Below are 6,456 nucleotides of genomic sequence, written 5' to 3' on the forward strand. Positions count from 1 at the left end.
TTTTAACTTCAATAGTGATTTCAGCTGTTATTTTAGGAGATGGCGATAACAAAGTTCATGTGTGAAAATATTCAAAACAAACATAAAGACCAAAGACTTTACTAAATAGAGAGATATACAGTAAATGACATTATTACACAGAATAGTTTGTTTTTTTATCTAATATAAGTAAAAAATAACTTAATAGGAAGATTATTCAGCATTAAGCTGTGAAAGATGAAGGTGAAGATATTCTATCTGAAAGGCCCAAAGAGGAAGACAGCAAAACATTTTTATTGTTTCAAATAACTTTGAGTAAATGTTCATGTTCAGTTCAACCATAAATTTAAAAAATGAAACACTTACTGCTTATTTATTTCAATGTTTTACATGCTCCTATTTTATGCCATAGTTTATGAATTTTCACACATCTTCCCCAGTTTAGTAGACACTGAATCTAGAGAGGATTATGTTTATTTTATGTCTGAGCTAGAGGCGGGGAAAGTTTTCAAATATTTTACTCGAGTAAGAGTTTCACTCCTTGAACATATTTTTACTCAAGTAAAAGTAAAAAGTGGCAATCCGGAGGGCTAATTATGTCGTACAAAAACCCCAACACAAAAACTAATAATTTTAGTACATGTTATTATGTGTCAGAAGAGGGAATGTTTTAATCATATTAAGTCTGATTTAGGGACAAAAAAACTACTATATGTATCTCTAATATGAATATAATATAAAACCTGTCTGAAATAAAAATAATTCCATTTAATACATTTTAAATAATAAAAGTTGTCTTTTTTTGTAAATATGTGTGTTTTAAATAAGAGGAGCCAAGGCTGAATTAGTGCAAATACGTGTGATATTTATTTAGGCATCAAACTGATTAATCTTCATCAGGGAGATTATGTAGCAGAGAAACTGTCTCTGTGGCGCCGCCCTACAGGTGTAAGTCTGAACAGCTTGTGTCCAGCATGTGTGTGGTCTGCAGATGTTAGCAGCCATCTTCCTGAACTTAAACCTGAACAAATCCTGGATGGAGGGAAGATCAGCCCTGATGGTTCCCTGCAGTCTGGACCGGTCCGGTTCTGTGGATGATCCAACCCACACAGCGATGGACGAACTCAGCAGACCGAAGTACTAAAGTCTCAGTCTACTGGTTCCGTCCCCGTCTGCCGGTTCCGTCCCAGTCTGTCTGTGAAACACTGCAGAAGCGGGTCAGTCGTGACAGAATCTGCAGGGTTCTGATCCTGAGGCATCAAAAATCTTTCATTCAGTAAAAAAAATGAACAAAAAGTAAAAACTTAACTCATCGTAACGTCTCGGCATCATGGGACGTTAAAAACTATCAAAGTGAAGTTATAATCGTGATCAACATTTATAAATATGTGACTAACATGAATCATCATTTCAGTGTGAGGTTTGTCAAAGCGCTAAAAGCTGCAGCGACTGTAAGAACATTAACAGATAAAGCAGGAAGCTGCAGCAGCTGGTCACAACCAGACAGAACCAGATGAATAAAGATCGTTATAAACCGTGATGTTGGGATTTTCTCACAGCTGCATGAGAAACTTAGAAATTAAAATCTTCTTGTATGAAGACACATTTTTAACATTTGACTTACTTTTAAATAAATGCATGACGAACATTTCATGACAGTAAAGAAGGAGGTTTACAATCTTTTTATGATCTGATCAATAAGTTGGTAAAACGCCTCATATTTCCTGTTGAGAAGAACTGCATCACGTCTCTGAGCCGACGGTTCTTCTCCTGATAGCCGACGGTTCTTCTCCTGATAGCCGACGGTTCTTCTCCTGGTAGCCGACGGTTCTTCTCCTGGTAGCCGACGGTTCTTCTCCTGGTAGCCGACGGTTCTTCTCCTGGTAGCCGACGGTTCTTCTCCTGATAGCTGATGGTTCTTCTCCTGGTAGCCGACGGTTCTTCTCCTGGTAGCCGACGGTTCTTCTCCTGGTAGCTGACGGTTCTTCTCCTGGTAGCCGACGGTTCTTCTCCTGGTAGCTGATGGTTCTTCTCCTGGTACAGGTTCCCTGGTAGCTAAGGTTCTCTCCTGGAGCCACTTCCTGGTAGCCGACGGTCTCTGGTAGCCGACGGTTCTTGAGCCGACGGTTCTCTCTCCTGGTAGCCGACGTTCTTCTCCTGGTAGCCGACGTTCTTCTCCTGGTAAGTTCTTCTCTCTTCCTGGTAGCCGACGGTTCTTCTCCTGGTAGCTGATGGTTCTTCTCCTGGTAGCCGACGGTTCTTCTCCTGATAGCTGATGGTTCTTCTCCTGGTAGCTGACGGTTCTTCTCCTGGTAGCTGAAGGTTCTTCTCCTGGAAGCCGACAGTTCTTCTCCTGGTAGCCGACGGTTCTTCTCTCCTGGTAGCCGACGGTTCTTCTCTCCTGGTAGCCGACGGTTCTTCTCCTGGAAGCCGACAGTTCTTCTCCTGGTAGCCGACGGTTCTTCTCTCCTGGTAGCCGACGGTTCTTCTCCTGGTAGCTGAAGGTTCTTCTCCTGGTAGCTGATGGTTCTTCTCCTGGTAGCCGACGGTTCTTCTCCTGGTAGCTGATGGTTCTTCTCCTGGTAGCTGATGGTTCTTCTCCTGGTAGCTGACGGTTCTTCTCCTGGTAGCTGAAGGTTCTTCTCCTGGAAGCCGACAGTTCTTCTCCTGGTAGCCGACGGTACTTCTCCTGGTAGCTGATGGTTCTTCTCCTGGTAGCCGACGGTTCTTCTCCTGGTAGCTGATGGTTCTTCTCCTGGTAGCTGATGGTTCTTCTCCTGGTAGCCGACGGTTCTTCTCCTGGTAGCTGAAGGTTCTTCTCCTGGTAGCCGACGGTTCTTCTCCTGGTAGCCGACGGTTCTTCTCCTGGTAGCCGACGGTTCTTCTCCTGGTAGCCGACGGTTCTTCTCCTGGTAGCCGACGGTTCTTCTCCTGGTAGCTGACGGTTCTTCTCCTGGTAGCCGACGGTTCTTCTCCTGGTAGCCGACGGTTCTTCTCCTGGTAGCCGACGGTTCTTCTCCTGGTAGCTGACGGTTCTTCTCCTGGTAGCTGACGGTTCTTCTCCTGATAGCTGATTGTTCTTCTCCTGGTAGCTGACGGTTCTTCTACTGATAGCTGAAGGTTCTTCTCCTGGTAGCCGACGGTTCTTCTCTCCTGGTAGCCGACGGTTCTTCTCCTGGTAGCTGACGGTTCTTCTCCTGGTAGCCGACGGTTCTTCTCCTGGTAGCAGAAGGTTCTTCTCCTGGTAGCCGACGGTTCTTCTCCTGGTAGCCGACGGTTCTTCTCCTGGTAGCCGACGGTTCTTCTCCTGGTAGCCAACGGTTCTTCTCCTGGTAGCCGACGGTTCTTCTCCTGGTAGCTGATGGTTCTTCTCCTGGTAGCTGCCCACATCCAGACATTTACAGCCTCAGGCTGTTTTAGGCAGCAAGCAGCGGCTCTACGGCTCCAACGTTCGAATTCATTTAATGAATTTAATCCTTCTCCTGAGAAAGCAATATTTCTAGAAAGAGCCTCTTGGATAAAAACGGATGTGTAACAACAGTTTTCATTCATCTGAAATCAGCTCCAGCCATGAAGGACTGACTGCATTAAGTCCCACAATGCACTGCATTAAACTACCTTTAGCTTCAACAGGAAGAGGAGACGAAACTCTGTGATGTTTTGGAAGAGAAACATCTCAGGCATGAAACATTTTTGGTGCTGATATAGTTGAGAGGACAAACATGTGACCTGAAACCTTCAGAGGTTTCTGTTAGAGCTAAATATTATGTCAAAGGAATAAACCTTGATCCTGGTTTTATTCAGAGTTCTGCAGAAGGAACCTTAGAATTACAGGTTCCTCCAGATTAACTGATATTCCCTGGAGGAGAACAGGAAGCAGATATTCAGCTTGGCTCTGGGAACCTGCCAGCCAAATGCCACTGATGCCACTGATGCTACTGATGCTACTGATGTGCAATCAGAGCTAAGATAACTCCAGTCCTCCCAGCTGACCTGTGTTAGCCACACATAGCTGCTGCTAAGCCACTTTGTGGTAATTAGTTTTATTAAATAGCCTTAAAACGTTCTAAAATGTCCTATTTTCTTAGAGCTAGACACAGCTAAGCAAAATGTACAGTCAGCTGCAGAACAGAATGATAATTTATGGACATAAATAAATAAATAAATAAATAAATAAATAAATAAATAAATAAATAAATAAATAATATTATTGGGTGTTATCACAAATTTGAATTGAAGAAGTCTGAATAAATTCAGATTATGGATGTGAGAGGAGGCAGCAGATGAAGTGAATATTTTAGAGTCAACAGGAAGCTTCATTAGATATAAGATATGAAAATTTTTCTGATAACTATCATTCTGTTCCGCCTGCAGAGGACCGAGGGCATTTATGGTGAGTTTTAAAACTTTAATGCTCACGGACACTCTTTATTTGACCAAATATTGTCACTCTGTGTAAAATCAGCTTGGATTTAATCTGAAAATATCACGTTTGGACTCAGGAAATATTCAGAACTCATAAAACTGAAGGACTGAATATTAATAATGATTAAATTTTCAAGTTAATTTATCAGCTTTTCTTATCTTTCTGTGTGTCACCCTAAGAAGTTCAGTTTCCTCTATTGGTCCCTCTGCTGTTAATAATTAATAACTAGTAACTATCAATAAATCAATCAATCAATCAATCAATCAAATTGTATTTGTATGGCACATTTAAGCAGAAAGGCATTTCAAAGTGCTTTACATAATTAAAATAAAAACAGCATGTGACATTGAATAAACAGTGAGAAAGAGATTTTTTAAAAAAGATAAAAATATTAAAACCCCCTTTAGGACTTCAGTTAAACGCCGTTTAACTGGGATTCTAACCCTCTGGGACTTTAGTCAAAAACACCGTTTGACAAGGACTCCAACCTCTAGGTTTGTAGTTGAAACGCCGTCAACTGGGACTCTAAACCTCGTGGGACTTTAGTTAAACGTCGTCTAACTGGGACGTTTTCCCGTTTTCCTGCAGCTTCACTGGTTAGTAACCAGTTAGTAACCAGTGAAGCTGCAGCAGGTTAACATGTCGACCAGCAGCTGTGGTTCCTGATGTGGGTTCTGTGGGCAGCTCGTCTGGAGCCACAGCAGCTCCCAGCTCCGCCCCGGAAGGATGATTTGCTCCGAGCATCAGGCTCTACTTCATGAGCAGGTCCAACCAGTTACCGCCTGCCTGGGGAGAGGGCGCCCTCTGCCGGCTGCAGTGCATATAGCAGGCTGCTGAGGTCTGAGACGGAGCATGAAATATTTTTGGTGCCAAGTATTCATGTCTTGTATTTGTTTAGCTGAAGTCACAGAGAAGAACAGCTGCTAAATTCTGATGTAACAAATTCTTGTTGTGGTTTCTTCATGACTCCAACTGGAGTGGTGTTGCTTGAGGCACCAAACAGACTAGAACCGGCCCTGGTTCAGTGTTTTCTATGAGCAAATGTTAATGTTTACTGCATTTATACTGCATCCATCCATTTTCTAACACCCTTGTCCCTAGTGGGGTCAGGAGGTGCTGGTGCCTCTCCAGTGAACGTTTCAGGCAAGAGGTGGGGTCACCTGGACGGGTCGCCAGTCTGTCACAACACAGAGACAGACAGGACACACAACCACACACACTCACGAAGGAGAATTTAGAGAAAGAAAGACTAGAAGGAAACAGTGCTACCAACTGAGCCACTGAGCATCTCGCATTTATACTGCAGCATTGGCCAAAACATCTCAACCCTCAATGAGATGAATCTGGTTTAATAAAGGCTAAATAAATGGTTTAATTGACAATAATAATAATAATAATAATAATAATAATAATAATAATAATAATAATAATAATAAATTAACTGTAAAATGATTAAACTGATATTAAATTCTAAAAATCTGTTTCATTTTGTTTCTCAGTGAATTGGACTGAAGCGTCTTCATGATGAATCGTCCAAAGAACCCAGAAGAAGGTCAGAATATCAGATCAGATGTTAGTTTCTGTGAGTCCGTCTCCAGGTTCTGATCCGGTTCTGCTCTAAATGCTCCTCAGGTGAAAACCCCAGCAGAACCTCCAAGCTGCCAGCAGGGGGAGTAGTTCTGCTGGTTCTGGTCGGTCTGCTGGCCGCTGCTCTCATCGTCATCTACAGACTCTGTGAGTTCATCCTGATGCAGGGGCGCCTCCAGGAATCTTGGGGCCCCTGACTAAAAATTAGTTTGGGCCCCCTGCGCAGATGCTGTTACAATTTTTTGAGTCTATTTGACCCATAAAAAGCATCACAATCTTAAAGGCTTCTTCTGCTTTGCTTTCTTTGGTTCAATACTGATAATTAGCACAATATTTACTGCTCATGAATTTAACATCCAACAGTTCACATCCAGAATGCAAATAGGATGCTTAATTTTTTTTCTATTAGTTTTAGATACTGAAATGTCTCCCCATGAGCAACAGTCAAAAGCAACGTGCAAAAT

This window comes from Poecilia reticulata, chromosome 11 (genome assembly GCF_904066995.2).
Source record: "Poecilia reticulata chromosome 11, P_reticulata-male-v2, whole genome shotgun sequence".
Lineage (NCBI taxonomy): Eukaryota > Metazoa > Chordata > Actinopteri > Cyprinodontiformes > Poeciliidae > Poecilia > Poecilia reticulata.